General features: G+C 39.7%; 1 long non-coding RNA gene across 1 annotated transcript; it reads right to left on the bottom strand.

Moving 5' to 3' along the window:
- Window positions 1-1,063: 1,063 nt before the first annotated feature.
- On the bottom strand, window positions 1,064-22,023 carry LOC117519905. Its single transcript, XR_004563480.1, has 3 exons — window positions 21,942-22,023; window positions 2,832-2,836; window positions 1,064-1,075 (listed from the first exon to the last, which is right to left on the bottom strand). It is a non-coding gene; the product is annotated as an uncharacterized LOC117519905 (long non-coding RNA).
- Window positions 22,024-22,630: the final 607 nt, after the last annotated feature.

The raw sequence follows: 22,630 nt of genomic DNA, 5'->3' as shown, positions 1-22,630 counted from the left end.
ATCTTAGCTAATTATAGGCAAATCTCCAACCTTCCTTTTCTCTCAAAAATTCTTGAAAGGGTAGTTGTAAAACAGCTAACTGATCATCTGCAGAGGAATGGTCTATTTGAAGAGTTTCAGTCAGGTTTTAGAATTCATCATAGTACATAAACAGCATTAGTGAAGGTTACAAATGATCTTCTTATGACCTCGGACAGTGGACTCATCTCTGTGCTTGTTCTGTTAGACCTCAGTGCTGCTTTTGATACTGTTGACCATAAAATTTTATTACAGAGATTAGAGCATGCCATAGGTATTAAAGGCACTGCGCTGCGGTGGTTTGAATCATATTTGTCTAATAGATTACAATTTTTTCATGTAAATGGGGACTCTTCTTCACAGACTAAAGTTAATTATGGAGTTCCACAAGGTTCTGTGCTAGGACCAATTTTATTCACTTTATACATGCTTCCCTTAGGCAGTATTATTAGACGGCATTGCTTAAATTTTCATTGTTACGCAGATGATACCCAGCTTTATCTATCCATGAAGCCAGAGGACACACACCAATTAGCTAAACTGCAGGATTGTCTTACAGACATAAAGACATGGATGACCTCTAATTTCCTGCTTTTAAACTCAGATAAAACTGAAGTTATTGTACTTGGCCCCACAAATCTTAGAAACATGGTGTCTAACCAGATCCTTACTCTGGATGGCATTACCCTGACCTCTAGTAATACTGTGAGAAATCTTGGAGTCATTTTTGATCAGGATATGTCATTCAAAGCGCATATTAAAGAAATATGTAGGACTGCTTTTTTGCATTTACGCAATATCTCTAAAATCAGAAAGGTCTTGTCTCAGAGTGATGCTGAAAAACTAATTCATGCATTTATTTCCTCTAGGCTGGACTATTGTAATTCATTATTATCAGGTTGTCCTAAAAGTTCCCTAAAAAGCCTTCAGTTAATTCAAAATGCTGCAGCTAGAGTACTGACGGGGACTAGAAGGAGAGAGCATATTTCACCCATATTGGCCTCTCTTCATTGGCTTCCTGTTAATTCTAGAATAGAATTTAAAATTCTTCTTCTTACTTATAAGGTTTTGAATAATCAGATCCCATCTTATCTTAGGGACCTCGTAGTACCATATCACCCCAATAGAGCACTTCGCTCTCAGACTGCAGGCTTACTTGTAGTTCCTAGGGTTTGTAAGAGTAGAATGGGAGGCAGAGCCTTCAGCTTTCAGGCTCCTCTCCTGTGGAACCAGCTCCCAATTCAGATCAGGGAGACAGACACCCTCTCTACTTTTAAGATTAGGCTTAAAACTTTCCTTTTTGCTAAAGCTTATAGTTAGGGCTGGATCAGGTGACCCTGAACCATCCCTTAGTTATGCTGCTATAGACGTAGACTGCTGGGGGGTTCCCATGATGCACTGTTTCTTTCTCTTTTTGCTCTGTATGCACCACTCTGCATTTAATCATTAGTGATCGATCTCTGCTCCCCTCCACAGCATGTCTTTTTCCTGGTTCTCTCCCTCAGCCCCAACCAGTCCCAGCAGAAGACTGCCCCTCCCTGAGCCTGGTTCGGCTGGAGGTTTCTTCCTGTTAAAAGGGAGTTTTTCCTTCCCACTGTAGCCAAGTGCTTGCTCACAGGGGGTCGTTTTGACCGTTGGGGTTTTACATAATTATTGTATGGCCTTGCCTTACAATATAAAGCGCCTTGGGGCAACTGTTTGTTGTGATTTGGCGCTATATAAAAAAAAATTGATTGATTGATTGATGTGGGTCCTGGCACATGTGGGGGTTAGGGGTAATGAAATTGTGGATCAGGTTGCAAAGAATGCTTTAAAACATGACACTGTAGATCTTGAGGTGGCTCATAGAAGCTCTGAACATAAAGCCATGATTAAAAAAGTAGTGTGGGCTCAATGGCAGAAGGACTGGGACAATGGTAATAAGGGTAGGCATTTTTATAGTGTGCAGAAGTCTGTTTTTGGTGACTGCCCAACCCAGGGGAATAACAGAAGGGAGCAAGTACTGTTAACAAGACTGAGGTTAGGACACTGTGGACTGGCGTCTGACCTATGTCTAATTGGTAAACACCACAATGGATTGTGTGAAACCTGCACAAAGAAAGAGACTATCCCTTATGTTCTGATGGAGTGTAAAAGATTTTCTGAGCAGAGGAGAGTTCTTTTTTCACATCTTTTTGATCTTGGTTTTAAGTTTGTTTCTATTAAAGTGCTGCTTGATCCGTCTGCACGTCAGCAAGAGGTCTACAATGCCCTGATGGATTTTGTGTTCAGCTCTGGCTTGCAGCATAGTCTGTGAGTAGAGTGTAGTAGTTATGGTCTGCCAGTGAAAGGCAGCAATGCGCTGACTGGCACGCAGCCTGCCGGAAATCCATAAGAAGAAGAAGAAGAGATATTCAAGACTGTGATAGCACATAAAATATCTCCAGCCTCTGATAATTGTTTATGTTAAAAATCAATCATTTTGTATGTGTTTTCCCCAGATTAGTGACATATCCTATGAAATTGGCTTTTAAAGGGTTAAAATCCATAATTTAAAAAAAAAAAAAATAATCATTAATTTTGATTAGGGCTGAGCTTGAGGAAGAGATTTGAGCAAAAAAAAAAAAAAAAAGCAAAACAAATATTTCTGATATGTTTTTACAGCAGCTAAACTTGTGGCTTTTAAACAGCCAAAACAGGATCAAAGAGAGGAAAAAAGTCTGATGCCAAGCAAAAAATAATAAAAATGCAGCAAAGTCATTTTCCAGCCTCTGATCATTTTTTACATTGAAAATCAGTCATTTTTTGTTTTGTTTTTTCCCAAAATCAGCGACACCTTCTATGAAATTGGCATTTAAAGGGTTAAAATCCTTAATTTTTTCAAATATTCATTATTTTTGATTAGGGCTGAAGTTGATGGAGAGAATTGTGCAAAAAAAAAGAAAAACATTTATCTGTTTATTATTTTAGAATAGCTAAGGTTTGTGGCTTTTAAATGGCCAAAACAGGATGTAAGAGTAGTAAATGTTTTCCACAACTAATTTTTGATCTTTTAAAATTTTTGAAATCACATACTGAAAATTTATGTAGAATTAAGTTTCCTCACCAAAAATGTTTTCACTATCTTAATAGAGTGAAAGTTATGGTCAGTTACTTCTAAAGATCAGCCCTTTTTGGCAGAAAAAACCCACAATACCTGGTCTTATACTGTGCGAGTTTTGGCTCTTTTTCAGCTGATTTTTCACTCATGCGATAATTTTTAGGATTGCGCTGAGTTTCAGCTTAATCGCGCATCCTGCATTGTGTAGTATACATGGAGTAACGAGTTGCATTTAACCTCTCACAACCACCTCCCGATCGGCAATCATATGGTCGGATGAAAATCAAACCTATTTGATATTCTGGTCGGCCCTCGTGAGGGTATCGCGCTGTTGAAGCAGCAATACGAGCATCAACGAGCTGATGTGCAAACACCGGAGAGAGCATAAACATTGATCATCTCTTTGGGAGAGCAGCTTCTGTTTATTTTTTCCCCTTTCAACTCATGTAAAGTCTTGTTGTTGTTTTTTTTAATTTGATGTCTCCTATTGAGGTTTTTTTAAATAAGAAATGTAAATAAAGTTTGAAAAATAAGAACAAAGGAAAAATAAAGCTTCTGTTTACATTTTGCTTCCCCAAACACGAGTCCGTCGTGTGGTTTTTAAACGTACCTGAGTAGTCAGATCGCACCAGAGCATAGTGTGAGAACATAAATCTGAACTTTTACTTTGTCGTACAGTTTGAGCTGGAGCCAAGTACAACGGCTTTATGCTGCATTTACACATAACCACAAGTCACGAATGCCACGAAGTACACATTCTTGGCTGCTGATCACGAATGTGATGATTCAGGGCAGAGGCGTCAGGTGTCCTCAGGAACTGTTGCAACGCGTTACGATTAATGGCACGTGTTGCTGGAGAATTATCAGGAACTATTATGCACAGTCAAGAATAATGTTCCGCGTTGTTGCGTGCTATTGCACGTAACAGCGCATCGTCAAGTTCTGTCACGTTGTGAACTCGGTGAATTGTCTCCACACACACACCCATATTCATCCAACCATTGCTAATAATTCAGATCGCTCCAGTTTTTCAGAAGAACTTTGTGACTGCATGCGTAGTTGGGCTCTGTGCCATGGAGTGGTGCAGAGAGGAGGAGACGGACAGAGCCAGATGTGTGGCTTCATGCACCTCTCGTCTCGTGCGTTTTCCCAAACATCAGGCACATGCAGCAGGTGGAACACCTGCAGGAGCGCGCTGAAGAGCACTGAAATGAGACTTTTAGCCGACTTGGTGTCAGCAATCAAACTGAATGCGGTGCAGCAGGGTTTAATTGTGTGCACACTTCTTCCTCCACCGGATTGGAGGAGGTGCAGAGAAGTCTGGCTGCACATGAGTCTCCTCTTGCTCCTCTGGTTGCTCAGACTCATGTCCCGTTCATCGGTTACAACAGCAGGTGGAACACCTGCAGGAGCGTCCTGAGGAGCTTCAGCAGGAACTGTACAACGACACTTGGCTGACTTCGCGTCACTGTTCCTCTTCGGCATACTGCATCAAACTGAACACTGTGGAGCCGAGTTTGTGCGCACATGACAGAAAATGGATTCGTCGTGGCGCGCAGTGAAATGTGACGCTGCGTTACAAGTTGTGTCAAAACTTGACAGTTTCCGTGTCACTTCATAATAATGTGTGACATTTGGGCTCCAAGAACCATCACAGGAACTACTACGAACGTTGTCACGTTCTATTAAGGATCACTACTCATCAAGACGGATCAATACGCTCAGTGGCGACCTCCAGGATGTGAGACGAAATGAGGGTGGTGTGTGACATTCGTGGAAGATTTTTTGACAGGCAAAAACATGAATATCAAGATTATCACGCACCAACACGTGCTATTAAGAAACTTATTCAGATGCGTTGTCACGTTAAGAATGTCAGGAATGTGTCACGAATAACAGAAAAATGACATTCGTAACGCCCTTATGTGTAAACGCACCATTAGGTTTAAAGCCCCTGTCACAGTGGCGTATTTGTAGAGCTGCTCATTGCGGCGTTGTGTGTCACTGAAATATGCGCGAAATACGCGTGTGCTCGGCTTTTTCCATTGTGCAATCCGTTAGTAGAGCTGCGTATTGCGGCGTGTGTGGCTTTTTTAGTATGCCCGGAATGCGCGTGTACCTCTGTGTTCATTGCGTTCGTATAGCTGCGTGTTTATGTGTGCACAGCGCGTGTTTATCCTTGCTGCTATAAAAAGCCACTTCCCCTTTTTTTCAGTTCTCTCCAGACGGCTGAGCAGAACACATCGCTGCGCTTGAAAATCAGTGGGATTTTATCATGAGGTTTTTAAGTCCTCGCCTAAAAGCTGCAATCCTCCAGCATCTGGATGTCCTGGAAACATTAATTATGTGGCAGAGGTTGAGCGCTTGAAAGAACGAGAAAGCATGAGGAAAACTATCGCAAGTTGGAGAAGAAGACGTATGTGGGTGAGACCTTGGATCCAGCGCAGGCCCCTGCATGGTCAATATGAAAAGCTGATGAAAGCGCTGCATGCTGAGGATGTTACAGCATTTACCAATTTCCTGCGCATGGAGCCACCAGCTTTTCATGAACTTTTGACAAGAATTGGGCCGAGGATTACAAAACAAGATACCAACTGCAGGAAAGCTCTGGAACCTGGTTTGAAGATGGCTATTACTCTGAGGTTCCTGGCCACTGGAAGCAGCTACAAGTCTCTTCAATATGGATTTCGAGTTGCTCAGCGGAGAAAACACATTGTTATTGGCCTCTGCAATAAATGAATAATAGCAATGTACAGTTAACTTCCTGCTAGACTAAAATGTGTGGATTGCAAGTCCCAAAAGATAATACAATATGATTTTATTGTGATCAAGTGTTGTCACACTAAAAACACACTTCTTTTTTGGCACACAAAAGCGCAAACACTTCTTTTAGAGGCGCGAATGGCCCAAACACAGACACACACCATTTTATGGATGACAATGTTGCTCAAAACAGGAGAAGTGCGAAAAAAATTCTCAGAAGTGTGATATTTGATCTACTGCCATATAAAACGGTTTAAGAAGTTGAAGTCTGAAATGCAACAGATTGGTTTAATATTGTCAAGGAGTATCGCTCAATTTCCCAGCTAAATGAAACACTGAAATTCCATGGAGTGGAAAAACTCCAGAAGACCTTGACAACTTCCTACAAATACACTGTGAAATGCAAAGCTAAATGATGAAAAATTAGAATTTGTCACACAAATAAAACTCTGAAACAAGAGCCTCTATGTAAAAAAAAAAAAAGAAAACTTTATTTTCAACAAAGATGACAACATTCACAACAACAGTCACTCAACGTAAAACAACACTCAAACAACATCTGCATCACTCTTTTCACTTTCGGCGTTTACACGGGTTTGCAGTTTTGGGGTTGATGATTCAATATTTGATAATAGAGACATATTGAAGTCCAATGTGGTGAAGTTCAGGATTGTGGTGGGGTGCTGAGAAGGATAATATGGTGAAGGGTCATGGGGATGATGTGCTGGATCTGACTGAACTGTACTATGTGTTCTGGGGGGATGTTGTGCGGATGTGCTGGGTGGTAGGAGGGGAGACCAAACTGGGACATTATATGGTGATGGTGGAACAGGCTGTTGGGAATTGGTCCGTTGTGCAGGTGACGAAGAATAATAATAGGACTGATGGGGGACGGGAGGAGGATGGAAAGATGCGGGATGTGGAGAAGGGATGGAGGGATGCGGAGGAGCCAGGATTGTTGGTGGAGGAGCCAGGGATGGTTGATGATGCGATCTGGGAGGAGCTGGGGATGGTACATGATGCATGGGAGGAGCCAAGGGTCGCTGATGTGAGGTGGACGGGTCATGATGTGACGTGGAGGGTGTTGAAGGTGGGTGGAACTGCTGTGGTGGAGGGGGCATAAATTGATAGTGCTGGAGGAGTTGTTGTTGCTGTTTTTTTTTTTTTTTTTTTTGATTTGTAAATTCCTGTAATGAAGCATCTGTAATGGTGCCAAAGAGTAGGCACTCCAGATCTCAGATCTCCTCATCTATCTTGCTGGTCTCATGGTAGACCCTCTCCGCAAACAACCTCTGGCTCTTGCTGCCTTTCTCCACATGCACAACATTGCCGATAGCGGCCCTGGTATTGAGGAGCTCTTTGGAGAGCTGAAAAGACACAAGCAGGAGTAGTGACAATAATGAGTATAGTGCCCCCTGCTGGTCATATGTTAAATTAAAATGTGCAAAGAGGAAAGTTTCACGTTTTCCAAATACAGATATTTGTTTCAGAATTGTGAGTACCACTGCAGTTACTATTTCCCTACAAAATTGTTCATGTTTAATAATATCACATTAAATTTTGATGAATAGATGAATGTGTTTGTTTTTAAAAAGACAATAGTGGGGAAAAAAAGGAGGCACTATTATTCTTGAAATATATATATATATAGTGAGGAAAATAAGTATTTGAACACCCTGCAATTTTACAAGTTCTCCCACTTAGAAATCATGATTCTAATTTGTTTTTAGTAGGACTGGAATTTATTACTGGGCATTAAAGTTATTCCTACAGGGAAAGTTATATTTAACCATAAAAAAAAAAATAGAAAATGTCAACTTTGATAAAAAATCTTTTATTCAAGTATTAGCAAAAAGACAAAATGTGGAATGTTGGAGAAAAATCTTTATGTGCTATGTACATGTGGCAAACGGTTAATGTCTCGTCATTTTTTGTCCTATTGGTCATCACCTTTCAAGAAGGCTGGTGTTGAGTGTCTGGAGCTGGGATGTACTGGGTGATGGAAAGACAAGTTGGAGATGTTTGCATCGTCCTCAGCCTCCAAAAGAAACCTACTCCTGGACATCACTCCCACTGGGGTAGTCGTCTGGTGATGGGAGATCGTGGCACAGGAGCACTCTGGGTGGCACTTACCATCCTGCTGAAACTTCCAGATGTGGGAAGCTGGGTTGGATACACAGGCTGCAGCCACTCGATGTTCTGTGGCTCAAAATAAATTAGAAAAAAGACAAAATATCAACTTTGAGAAAAATGTTTCATTCAACTATGTAGCAAAAAGAAAAAATGTCAACTTTGAGAAAAATCTTTATGTACATGACAATTTTTGCCATCATTGGATGTTCAGTTTCTCTCCTGTTATTTGATAAAATTTTAAAAAAATTGTTTATAACATAACAAATTTTGATGACTTCTAACAAATACACAAATTTAAGGACCCCTTTACACCTAGTGTGAATTTGGTCAATTTGCACATAATGTTGGGAAAGTGTAGTGACACGGACCCACAATGGGGGCGTAAATGAATGGACAATGGAAGGAGTTAAATTAGAACACTTTACTGTTGTGAATGTCACAACCAAACACAGCAGATTACAGAATGTACACAAGTCAATTAATAAAGGTGTCGTGTGGGCAGGCTCGACGATAGGAGATGCCCGTCTGGAGATGAACCGGAACCACACGATTTCCACCGCCACCGAACCCGAGGGATACTGGAGCCGCCAAGTCCCGAAGTCCCCAGGTGGCCACCGTCTCGGCGTGTCGGATCTGGTACTGCTGGCAGAAAACAAAGACAGTCAAGTGTGGGTGTGTGTACACCCAGTAACAATCCTGGTGGGAATTCCACCTCCACCTCTCACTCAATACGTGTTGCAGCACCTCCCTCCGGGGTCCTCGTCAGGAAGCAGACAGCACCACGCTCCCAAGGTCCACCACAGACAGCAGGACAGGGCACCGCAGCTGGAAGGCCGGCTGGCATCAACAAAAGCCCCAAAACATTCCCCAGTACAATCCAACACACAGGAAAAAACACAAAACCCACCCAAAACCTCCCCAGGGGACCGTCCCATCAAAGCCCGGGAAGAAAAGAAAAACTCCCAAACGCAAAAACCCAACACAGCCCCACAAACACAATACAAACATAAATGCATAAAAGAAAAATAACAAACAACCCCCCCAGAACGACCTGCGAAGCCCAACCCCCCCCCCCCCCTGCGGAGCTGCAAGCTCCGTAACACGGGCGTCTGTTTGTTTAATGTGGTTTGCGAGATGCTGTAATTGCTCCCATATTTTCTCCAAGTGTTCTTGAACTTTTTCGGCAAAAGGAACCGCCTCTGCCGCTGGGTCCATTATGGAATGGCCGGGAACTACTGTTATGTGTCGACGCGGGTTGAGGAGCGGACCTGTGTCAGACGGAACCCAGCGCTACAAATAACCAGAAAAGCGGTTCCAAAAACAATATATTTATTTCACCCGCTGCTGCATAAAAAGTGTAAAAACAGAAATAGCGTCATTCTGGTGGAGTGAAGGCTGGCATGCTCTCCAGCGCCCAAAAGGATCGAAGCCCGGCGCTCCTGGACCCACTACCACTGCCAAACACCCCCCAGGTGGACACGACAAACCGACTCTCTGCGAAGCATAGAAGAGGTGAGGTAAGTTAGCAGTTACAACTAATATCCTTCAAAAGACACACACTATCAGCAACACATTCAGGTCTGTACTTTAAGCTTTATGCAAATGAGCAGCTTCTCACAACAGGTGGAGGATCACTTGTCCGCACGCCACAGCAGTGAGAAGCAAGCTGCACAATTCTCATCACAATTCAAGTATACTGCGTAACAAAATACCAAGTTACTATCAACAATTAGTCAAACACTTAATCACCTCTGATGTGTGCTGACAGCATGTGTCCCTCACCCTTCCTTGCTTCACGGGCTCGATGTGTCAAACCCAGGCGCGGTCCTCAGCGTCTCACAAACGAACATCACAAGGTCGAGTTCCCGGCAGTTCTGCTTAAATCACACATGACTTAAATGCAGAACACCATCCAATTATCTGCTTCAGCTGAAAGTCTTTAAGGTTGCATGTGAGCACCATTCACAGGTGCTGCACATGATGTTGATGAGGGTGAAGGATTCTTCAGCCAGCACCTTCTCCACAGACAAATCAGTTCTCATGCCACCTGGAGAGCAAAGAAAAGAAAAGAAAAGAACACCAAAATATCCAGCCACACCCCCCAACACACAACAAGGAAAGCCTATTGTGATGTCTTCCAGGCAGGTCTTCAGTACAGATTCATTCTAAATCTGGGTATCACTTGCTGATCCTTTACCTAATAGAAATTGAGAGTAAATAATTACAACAAATAAAAATTAATAAATGACTGTATAAAATTAAATTTTTGATTGACTTTTATCTCTACTTACCACCGATGTCTGCCCAGATTAACTTGTAGTCCAAATCCACCAAGGCAAAGACGACACTGAGGAATCCCTTGTAATTGGGGTACATGCTTCCTGTACCAGGAGGACACTTACAAGTAATATGCTTGCCGTTGAGTGCACCACAACAGTTCAGAAAATGCCATTTCCTGAAGAAGCCCTTGACTATAGTCAGCTACTCTACAGGTGTAGTTGTAGGTGTGAAACATTCCTCCATGAGGTCTTCACAGATGGCTTTGCACTCTTTTTGAACGACAACAGAGATTGTGTTGTAAGGAACACACCATCCATGCTGCATATTGCGGTACTTGGTTCCGGAAGCGAAATGACGAAGAGTCAGTGCTGGCTTCAGGCCTGGACCCAGAACCGCCCGGTGCCATCACAACACACAACGTAAATGCAACGTTGCTGGAAGGTTGCAGTTTGGTACCTTCTGAAATAATGTTCCTGGCACGTCCTGGCGACGTTGCCCAGAATGTACACCAAATTAATTTCAGGACAGGTGCAAGTTTGTTGGACAAGGTCAAGGCCGAGGTTACCACTGGTTACTTATAGCAAGCATTCGTGTTATCGCCATCTGTAAAACACTGTCTGCACGTGCCTGCAACATTCCTCCATTTACAGCACCTCCTAGCGTATCCCAGTGAACAAGGCCGAGGCTGTGCGCATGCGTATTCATCCTTCCTGTTGATCATAGCGGCAGCGTTGATGCAAGGTAATATTGTTCAGATGATTGTAATCCATGTTTTATCCATTGAGTAGGACACCATCACTGCTTGAAACATAGGCAGAATTAAAAGATAAGATATACAGGTCACTTTGGGATATAGATTCCTGATATATTTGCTTCCTGGGAGTAGGGTTGTTTATCGAAAACCGGTTCCTTTCGGGTATCGTTAAGAAATTATTCGATCCACCGAAATCAATAACCTTAATAACAATTCCCTTATCGGTCCTTCAGAGTGGCCGTTGGTTTTGGGGGTGTTTGTCAGGAAAATGATCATTTCTCTACAGTGATTACAGACCCTGCAGCGGGTCTTTAATCAACTTTACTGCAGCACGTCTTTGCTTTGCTTTGAACCTTGAACCAAATGAAGCAGTGATTCTAAAACTTCTCAATGTACAATAAAAATAGTTAAATGTGATACAAAAAGGCTTTGAAATAGAGGTTTCTTTTTTCATGGAATAGTGGTTGCATCCCTGCTGTAGAGAAGCTGGTGTCCAGACAGACATGGAACTTTATTAACGTGCGCGTTCCTCTACAAAAAACAGATGGCTCTGTGATGCCCACGTACACTTGTGGAATACTTTTGGCTTTTGATAAACTTCTGGTTCCTGGAGAGGATAATCTACTTGGGTTCTTAAACACATCTATGGTCCGATGCTTAAGAGACTTAAATGTTTTATCATCTCACCGTGAGAGCTCTTGTTGGTGCATCTCTTTCCAGACGGTTTACACCCAGCAGCCAGGCACAGGCTAAGCGCATCTTCTCCATCACTTGGCTCAGACTCTGAAGACGAATCATACATTTTTTATATATGTTTGTGTAAATTTTAGACTTTTTTTTATCCATGAGCTAAAATAATGGTTTTATCCTTGTGTGGAAGATCCACTCACCTTCTGTGCATTCCTTGACATATTTCATGTGTTTCCTTCTGGGAGGTTTAGTGGATAGGAGGCCCTCTCGTCCTGCCTGAGACTCTGAAGACAAATCACAAAATTATTCCCTTTACTTTAGTTCTCAGAGGGCAAAAGGTTTGAGATCCCTAATCAATTTTAAATGAATAATTTCAAATAATATGAATAATAACTTATTTCACTTTCCTCTGGTTTATATGAAACTTTAGTTCATGTGTCCCTTATCTAACAGTCGTGTTAAAGGCCATCAAGCCTGGCCTTTAACACGACTGTACATCATTGTAAATCAGTTCCTGTACTAAGAGTTATAAGGCTGCATCACAAAATAAATTACTGAAACATTAGACTTTACTTTTGGACATTAAATGGACATTATGGCGAGTCAGAGCTCTATTGAGCTGAGTATTCCATTAACTTTAACTAGTAATGACTTCATGACTTTCTTTGCTAACAAAATTTTAACTATTAGAGAAAAAATTACTCATAACCATCCCAAAGACGTATCATTATCTTTGGCTGCTTTCAGTGATGCCGGTATTTGGTTAGACTCTTTCTCTCCGATTGTTCTGTCTGAGTTATTTTCATTAGTTACTTCATCCAAACCATCAACATGTTTATTAGACCCCATTCCTACCAGGCTGCTCAAGGAAGCCCTACCATTATTTAATGCTTTGATCTTAAATATGATCAATCTATCTTTGTTAGTTGGCTATGTACCACAGGCTTTTAAGGTGGCAGTAATTAAGTAATTACTTAAAAAGCCATCACTTGACCCAACTATCTTAGCTAATTATAGGCAAATCTCCAACCTTCCTTTTCTCTCAAAAATTCTTGAAAGGGTAGTTGTAAAACAGCTAACTGATCATCTGCAGAGGAATGGTCTATTTGAAGAGTTTCAGTCAGGTTTTAGAATTCATCATAGTACATAAACAGCATTAGTGAAGGTTACAAATGATCTTCTTATGACCTCGGACAGTGGACTCATCTCTGTGCTTGTTCTGTTAGACCTCAGTGCTGCTTTTGATACTGTTGACCATAAAATTTTATTACAGAGATTAGAGCATGCCATAGGTATTAAAGGCACTGCGCTGCGGTGGTTTGAATCATATTTGTCTAATAGATTACAATTTTTTCATGTAAATGGGGACTCTTCTTCACAGACTAAAGTTAATTATGGAGTTCCACAAGGTTCTGTGCTAGGACCAATTTTATTCACTTTATACATGCTTCCCTTAGGCAGTATTATTAGACGGCATTGCTTAAATTTTCATTGTTACGCAGATGATACCCAGCTTTATCTATCCATGAAGCCAGAGGACACACACCAATTAGCTAAACTGCAGGATTGTCTTACAGACATAAAGACATGGATGACCTCTAATTTCCTGCTTTTAAACTCAGATAAAACTGAAGTTATTGTACTTGGCCCCACAAATCTTAGAAACATGGTGTCTAACCAGATCCTTACTCTGGATGGCATTACCCTGACCTCTAGTAATACTGTGAGAAATCTTGGAGTCATTTTTGATCAGGATATGTCATTCAAAGCGCATATTAAAGAAATATGTAGGACTGCTTTTTTGCATTTACGCAATATCTCTAAAATCAGAAAGGTCTTGTCTCAGAGTGATGCTGAAAAACTAATTCATGCATTTATTTCCTCTAGGCTGGACTATTGTAATTCATTATTATCAGGTTGTCCTAAAAGTTCCCTAAAAAGCCTTCAGTTAATTCAAATGCTGCAGCTAGAGTACTGACGGGGACTAGAAGGAGAGAGCATATTTCACCCATATTGGCCTCTCTTCATTGGCTTCCTGTTAATTCTAGAATAGAATTTAAAATTCTTCTTCTTACTTATAAGGTTTTGAATAATCAGATCCCATCTTATCTTAGGGACCTCGTAGTACCATATCACCCCAATAGAGCGCTTCGCTCTCAGACTGCAGGCTTACTTGTAGTTCCTAGGGTTTGTAAGAGTAGAATGGGAGGCAGAGCCTTCAGCTTTCAGGCTCCTCTCCTGTGGAACCAGCTCCCAATTCAGATCAGGGAGACAGACACCCTCTCTACTTTTAAGATTAGGCTTAAAACTTTCCTTTTTGCTAAAGCTTATAGTTAGGGCTGGATCAGGTGACCCTGAACCATCCCTTAGTTATGCTGCTATAGACGTAGACTGCTGGGGGGTTCCCATGATGCACTGTTTCTTTCTCTTTTTGCTCTGTATGCACCACTCTGCATTTAATCATTAGTGATCGATCTCTGCTCCCCTCCACAGCATGTCTTTTTCCTGGTTCTCTCCCTCAGCCCCAACCAGTCCCAGCAGAAGACTGCCCCTCCCTGAGCCTGGAGGTTTCTTCCTGTTAAAAGGGAGTTTTTCCTTCCCACTGTAGCCAAGTGCTTGCTCATAGGGGGTCGTTTTGACCGTTGGGGTTTTACATAATTATTGTATGGCCTTGCCTTGCAATATAAAGCGCCTTGGGGCAACTGTTTGTTGTGATTTGGCGCTATATAAAAAAAATTGATTGATTGATTGATTGATTATGGGACAGACTTTGTGAAGTGCATTATACATAGTGCTTTTATGAAGACTTTTGTAAAAAAAAAAAAAAAAAAATGGAATGAATGGGGTACAAAGACCTGCAATATATACAGTGCATCTTAGGGCATCTGACTAATTACAGAGGAGCAGAGGTAATGCACAACTGTATCTTCTTTCAACTTCAATTGTGTGAAGTCTGCATCTAATAAGTACATAAATATACATCATAATGTTTAATAAATTCCCAAAATTGAGTTCCACTTTTGTGTTTACCATGCCCAGGCTCACCTCTGTCTTCATCGTCATCATAATCGTGCCTTGTGACTCCAGTTGAGTGTGGCTCGTTTGTCTACAAAAAGAGGTTAGAATCATTAAAGACATTACATTTTTTCTACTTCAAAAACCTTTCCTCTTCTTCTCTACTCGTACATGTGAGAAGTTAAATTAAAGAAAAAGCTGATCACCAAAAAGTAACATTTTGTATCAGTAACTTATCCACATTATGCCACAACTAACTTGTAGTACGACCAAATGTCTTTCTGTGAAAAGCTAAGATATGTTCAGGATTATAAAAATACACTTTATCTGATTCTTCATCTGAAATACTATTCCTCATGTCTCAAATTCCATAAGATCAACTCCATGTTTGAACCTCAATCCTCTGTTCCAGAGGCCTCATGTCTGAAGGAATATATCTTAAATGTGCTTAAATATGCATTAACATTTTGTGCTTTTTTCCCCATTCAGTATCATCATATTATTTATCTTTTATTGAGCTAAAATATATTGTTACATGAGTGTGTTTTAATGTTTAGAAGTCATCATTTATATATTAATAGAGTTTGTTGCTGTTGAAGAATATATTACTCATATTGCTCATAGTGATCAATATTTATCACTGCTTATTAATAGCTAAGGTTAATTGCATGATATCTATATATTTAAATACTTTTGAGTTATATGTTTGAATGCTGTTGAATTGTGTATTGTGTCTACCAAATTAAAGGTATGTTATGTTTATGATTACATTTGCTTTTGTTCTAAGATTTCCTTTTGCTGAAATATTAGTTTAGTTTCGTAGCAGGCTGTCATGAAGATATGTTACTTATATAATCATTTTCAAAAGTCTTGTAAATGTGATGTGTCCCTGTTTCAGTGAGGCCCTGAAGATATATTAAGAAATCGATATGTGGCAAACAGCATATGGATAGGATGCCAGTTGTTAGAAGGTTGTGCAATTTTGAAATGTGCAAACATTCCTGCGGTATAACCACGTGATGTGACTTGCTGACAGTTTTTCCATTAGCAGTTGTTGCCCAAAATTTCTTATCAGAAGACTTCACAACACGTGGGCAGGACCATGCCAGGAAATAGAGGGATCAAGACCACCCAGATGAAGGACAATGCCCAAGATTAGCAGAAAAACATTGTAGTACCATAGGGTATAAATACAAAGCCAGCCCACTGTTCGGGGTTCCTCCTTGCTGTCAGCTTGCTGGAACACCAGATTGCTGGTTAGAAGCTTGCAGCTCCTGGGACCCTCAGAACTTCTGGGTATGAGTTTGCTTATCTCACTCATTCTGTAAAACTTGCATTCTGTCAAATTCTGTGACATTTAAATTCTGTTTAATAAATCTCTGAGTGGTGGTCTAGCCCTCAGAGTAATTGTGTTCAAATTTAAATACTGGTCAAAACCTTTCTTCAAATCAACGGACGCGCCGGATAAGAGAGACAGGGGAGAGCAAGGTCACTAGAGACCCCAGAATTATCCCAAGAATTGGTGACCCTGACGTGATTTGAAGAAGGTAATTAGTGGATTAATATTGTAATGATTATTTCAGCGATGGTGACTGAGCCAACGTGAATGACATTGAATCCCTTCGGACATCAAAAGGGCCCTATCTCTAAAAGACAAGCACAAGCCTTTTTAATAAAATTGTGCATTTTTGGACATTTTAAAAATTGATGTCTGTAAGTGAGGCAAATGTCCCGTCATTAAAATAGAGTGAGTGAGATTGTGAAGAAGATATTGGGTTAAGGTAACCCATCGGTTTAAGGTAACCCGCAAGAGATATAGGGTTAAGGTAACCCATCAGGTTAAGGTAACCCACAAAAGATATAGGGTTAAGGTAACCCACAAAAGATATAGGGTTAAGGTAACCCACAAAAAGAGATCTCGGGTTAAGGTAACCCACAAAAAGAGATCTCAGGTTAAGGTAACCCACAAAAGACGTCATAAAAAACTAATAAAATACTAAAAATAAATAAATAATATATAGGAAAAAAAGGAGCAGAGGGAGAATTAAGATTCTGCCTGGCTTGTGGATATTGTGTATTGTGGGGTTTTTGGTGTGAATTTGACTAACTCAACGTGACGGACAAACAACTGTTTATAAGCTAAGACTAACACTGGCACTTTAAGAATCGGTGTTATCACTGACAACTTTGATAAATGTACCATGGATGTCTGTTGCTGTTGTATGTGTATGTGTGTGAGTCAGTTTCCAGGGTGAAAAGAAAATTTCTTTAGAGGGAAAATTCCGAGAAAACCCTATTAATGAAGTAAATATATTCAGCTCTTCTTACTTTCTATATCGAATGATCAAATAACTTGCATAAAGTGGTTGAAATATTGTTAACTTTTGTGCGCCAGATTAGTGGAAAAGATGGTTAGTTTTGCGTATTCAATATATTTCAAGTAAAAGGCAAATTACATACCAGTAAAACAATGAATGATTGGATTTATTATTGTGAATGTTTTCATGTGGTGTTGGATTGTGTATTTGTCCTCTGTAAATGTACTTGGGGATATTGAAATTTGTGTGGGTTGGTTCTTTTCTGTCTGGAACAAAATTCAGATTGACTGTTTTAATTGAACACTGCAGTATTATGCAGTATTATGCAATGCAGCTTATTTTTGCTTCAGTTATCATGAATGAGCTACTGTGGAACTGACCAATTAGGTTAATAAGTTCCAGCGGGTATTCATAAATTCATTTGGAAACAGGCTCATCTAGGCAATAAAGAATTTGTGTTATAAAACCTATGAATCAGTTCCCCAGTATACATATTAAATACTGTTAAAAAATTAATATTTTTTAAATTGACTGATCAACTAATTATTCTTGACTGAAATAATAGACAGAATTGCCTGTGTGGGTAGATAGAATAGAGTGGGTGGTTGTGGTAGATCCTCTGTGGACTATTTAAAACTGATTGTGAGACTGTGAATTAACACCCAGTTCCCGTCCTCCAGGCCCTAAAAAGTCTGGTAGAAGGTTGGCGGGCAGGTCTCTTATCAGGGCACTATGACCAATAGTCCCTTTGAGTTCTATGTGTGTACATTTGTATATAATATGTCAAGTGTAATAGGACCCAGGTCATTTTTGATCTGTGGATGTCTTTTTCTAATTTTTGTTTGAGAGGAGTTTCCACAAAAGACAGTGAATCTGTGAAAAAAAAAAAAAACTTGAGGGGGTGAAAAATAAACTATTAAAATACTCAAGTCAGGCGAAGGACAGGGAGCTGACTGAAAGGTACAAGAATGTTTTCGAGAATGCACGTGCAGGTGAAAGCTGGATTAAGAATGTTGGAAGTGCAAGTTTGAGTAGGTGGAGAGTATGTGGTTACATGAGGGTGTGTGTGCAGGTGGAGGAAAGTAAAAAAGGTTGGACAATTATAACGTGTTGATAGAGCTCTTGGTGGAAGCATTAATACAACCCCTGGCAAAAATTATGGAATCACCGGCCTCGGAGGATGTTCATTCAGTTGTTTAATTTTGTAGAAAAAAAGCAGATCACAGACATGACACAAAACTAAAGTCATTTCAAATGGCAACTTTCTGGCTTTAAGAAACACTATAAGAAATCTGGAAAAAAAAATTGTGGCAGTCAGTAACGGTTACTTTTTTAGACCAAGCACAGGGAAAAAAATATGGACTCACTCAATTCTGAGGAAAAAAATGTGGAATCATGAAAAACAAAAGAATGCTCCAACACATCACTAGTATTTTGTTGCACCGCCTCTGGCTTTTATAACAGCTTGCAGTCTCTGAGGCATGGACTTAATGAGTAACAAACAGTACTCTTCATCAATCTGGCTCCAACTTTCTCTGATTGCTGTTACCAGATCAGCTTTGCAGGTTGGAGCCTTGTCATGGACCATTTTCTTCAACTTCCACCAAAGATTTTCAGTTGGATTAAGATCCGGACTATTTGTAGGCCCTGACATTGACCCTATCTGTCTTTTTGCAAGGAATGTTTTCACAGTTTTTGCTCTATGGCAAGATGCATTATCATCTTGAAAAATGATTTCATCATCCCCAAACATCCTTTCAATTGATGGGATAAGAAAAGTGTCCAAAATATCAATGTAAACTTGTGTATTTATTGATGATGTAATGACAGCCATCTCCAGCCAATGACTGTGGAAATTTACATGTTCTCTTCAGGCAGTCATCTTTATAAATCTCATTGGAACGGCACCAAACAAAAGTTCCAGCATCATCACCTTGCCCAATGCAGATTCGAGATTCATCACTGAATATGACTTTCATCCAGTCATCCACAGTCCACGATTGCTTTTCCTTAGCCCATTGTAACCTTGTTTTTTTCTGTTTAGGTGTTAATGATGGCTTTCGTTTAGCTTTTCTGTACGTAAATCCCATTTCCTTTAGGCGGTTTCTTACAGTTCGGTCACAGACGTTGACTCCAGTTTCCTCCCATTCGTTCCTCATTTGTTTTGTTGTGCATTTTCGATTTTTGAGACATATTGCTTTAAGTTTTCTGTCTTGATGCTTTGATGTCTTCCTTGGTCTACCAGTATGTTTGCCTTTAACAACCTTCCCACAGTTGACTGTGAACAACCAACATTTCTTGCAACATAGTGTAACCCAGGTTAACAATGTCAACTTTAAAGTAAAAGCATGTTAATAAAACATCAATAAATACATTGAATAAAAAAAAAAGATAATAACTATGTCAGTATGGTTATTTTGCTTTAAAATGTCTTTAGGCTTTTATTTTGAAATGCACCTTGCTGCGTGACCCGTGTAACTTGCAGCAACCAATCGGATTGTTCTAGAGTCTTCCCTGCTAGACGAGGGAGATATGCACATAGCAGACGCGGGCTGCAGGAGAGGAGAGAAAGAAGGAAGGAAAATAGAAGTCTAAAGACGTTAAAAATATATTTTTGTTAAGAAAAATGGTACAGAGAAGAGTAATTTTTGTTTTTTCAACCTGTCGTGTGTGGGAGACGAATTGTATATTGGAGAAACGGGACTTGGCCATTCAGAGTTGGGTTGGAGAAATAGCCAACTTAAGTCATCTTTGAGCACGAGGTTGAAACAAGATGGCGAGCCACCCTTTGATCTTCTGATCTGTGCATCCGTCTGAGAGTTAACGCCCTCTGCTGGACTGTACATATATTCCTTCTGAACTGGTAGAATTTACCCAAACTTCTGCAAGCTGCTGTGGACACTGAACTGCTAATTCAAAGACAGTAAAGGACTATTGAAAACTGGGAAGAAGAAAAAAGACTTTATATTCATTTTGGGAAGAAAAAAAGACTTTATATTCATTTTGATACTGTGGTATGCAGATTGTTCAGTCTTTTGCTGAATCACTTTTATTTTGACTATTAACAAATATATTGTAAAGAGATCATTTTTACAATGCAGTTACTTTTCTTTGAATGGTGTTAAACAAGGAGTAGATTTTAAAAAAGGTAACTTGAATATTTGAACTTAAAGGTGAACTTCACTGAATTTAAACAGAGTTAACTCAAAATAAATCTAAAACTCAACTGAAAATAGAACTAAAGTAAACTAAAACTAACAAAAAGGTTGCAACCTGAAACTAAACTTGAACTAAATCTAGACTTACAACCAATATTAAATCAAACCAAAGGTTTAATTAAAAGTGTTGGATCTTAACTACCTAAAACAGGAGTTAATGTATTGTAAAATTTATGTTTATTGTTGTCCATTGTCTTTCATCTAATTTGTAAATAATAAGCTGGCAATTTAAACTTATTCCTTGGTCTGTGGTCTTTAAACACCCTTCCTACGTTCGGTAATCCAACTTTTACTCCAGTAGACGAACTTAGTTGATTGTTTCTGGTCCATAGGATATTGATTAGCACTTTTGCTGGTTATTACCCTGTAATTACCCCTCATAGGTGTTACAATTGCGTGATGATTTACCCTCTTTTAAGAGTTTGATAATCCTCTCCTTTGTTTCAATTGACATCTCTCGTGTTGGAGCCATGATTCATGTCAGTCCACTTGGTGCAACAGCTCTCCAAGGTGTGATCACTCCTTTTTAGATGCAGACTAACGAACAGATCTGATTTGATGCAGGTGTTAGTTTTGGGGATGAAAATTTACAGGGTGATTCCATAATTTATTCCTCAGAATTGAGTGAGTCCATATTTGTTTCCCTCTGCTTGGTCTAAAAAAGTAACCATTACTGACTGCCACAATTATTTTTCCTGATTTATTATAGTGTTGCTTAAAGCCAGAAAGCTGCCATTTGAAATGACTTTAGTTTTGTGTCATGTCTGCGATCTGCTTTTTTTCTACAAAATTAAACAACTGACTGAACATCCTCCGAGGCCGGTGATTCCATAATTTTTGCCAGGGGTTGTAAACAAATGCTCATTACTTAAATCTTTCCAAGTCTGAAAGCTCCTTTAACATTATGATTTCAGCTTCTTCCAGAGATCCATTTAAGTGATGACTAAGAATTTACAATTCTTAGTTATTCACTTTATATTATTCATTAATAGCTCCAACTATGACATACTGCAGGTTTGGGGAACATATAGAAAAAAATAATAAATACTAATTCAACATTGTTATTGCAAAAGGTAACCATGGAACATTCTGAAATTCATGGACTTAGTTGATCACAGTACATTATGTTTAATTAAGTAAAAAAAAAACTCAGATTCCAACATGTTCCAAATTTGTTTAAAATGAAGGATTCCAGTTACAGCTTGAGAGGAATAATATTATTTGGTAATCTGAAGATGAAACTACAAAAAGTATATAAATAACTAAGTGAATCCAATGTCTGCATTTTGTTATTGCTGTATCCCTTGTGATGATTGTAGTTTCAAAAGGCGGTGGCTGATGGATGTAAATGGGAGCATCAAATTGTAGCGGGATTGAGTCAACCATCTGTTAGGGGTACAAGATAACCAAAACATGTAGATAGATTTATTTATATCCATTCACTTTAAAACCAAACACTCCATTTTAATACAATAATTAAGTTAATGAAACTCATTTCCATTAATTAAACTAACTCAGAAATGTCTTGTTGTCATAACAACACAGTTCCTTTAGGTGTATTTAACGTTTTGGGGCATTTAAGTGTTGGTGATGTGTTTCCAGTGCATTCCATTCACTTATTTTAATTGAGTTTATGTAAAGCAGGTGTCAATGAGCATGTGTAGTTAGTGAACCTCACTCCCAACAGCTTAAAAGAATTCTCTGGTCACAAGGTCAGAGTCCTGGGTTTTAGTCTTCTGGTTAGAGAATTTGACTTGTGCTGGAGATTGTGAGTTTGCAACCCGAGGGGAGCGAATGGACAGTCATAACAATACAATGCAGAGTCAACAAGTAAACTAAGGAATGCATCAAAAAATCTAATCTAAAATGTAATTCAAATTGTAATTCAACACTGTGACTGGACCACATTATCCCACGCGGGATAAGAGAGACAGGGGAGAGCGAGGTCACTGGAGACCCCAGAATTATCCCAAGATGTCCCAGAGGCGCTTCAGTCCCTGAAAGAGGGTTGTTTTTATGCCATATGCTGTACCAGCTCTATGGAGATATGTCTGAATATTTTATACACACTGATGAACTTCACCCAGCGTAACCTCTACTCTGTTGACAGCGAGCCATGCTGAATCTTTGATGGTCAGAATAGTAAAACCCCTCCTCCTGAGAACACTGCTGTGACCACCTACCATACTCATCTTCTGAATGATCATCTACAGTTGGACTCCCGATGTTTTGCTGTGGCAGCTACATACAGGTGATCTCTCCATCTGTAAAAATATAACTGGTCACAGCTCAGTATGTCAAGGCTTTTCAGTTAATCAATAAATGTGATTATTCAAACAAAATAAAAGTAAGAGCCAAAAAT

This window comes from Thalassophryne amazonica, chromosome 1 (assembly GCF_902500255.1).
Source record: "Thalassophryne amazonica chromosome 1, fThaAma1.1, whole genome shotgun sequence".
Lineage (NCBI taxonomy): Eukaryota > Metazoa > Chordata > Actinopteri > Batrachoidiformes > Batrachoididae > Thalassophryne > Thalassophryne amazonica.
This window is presented reverse-complemented; position numbering and strand designations above follow the sequence as displayed.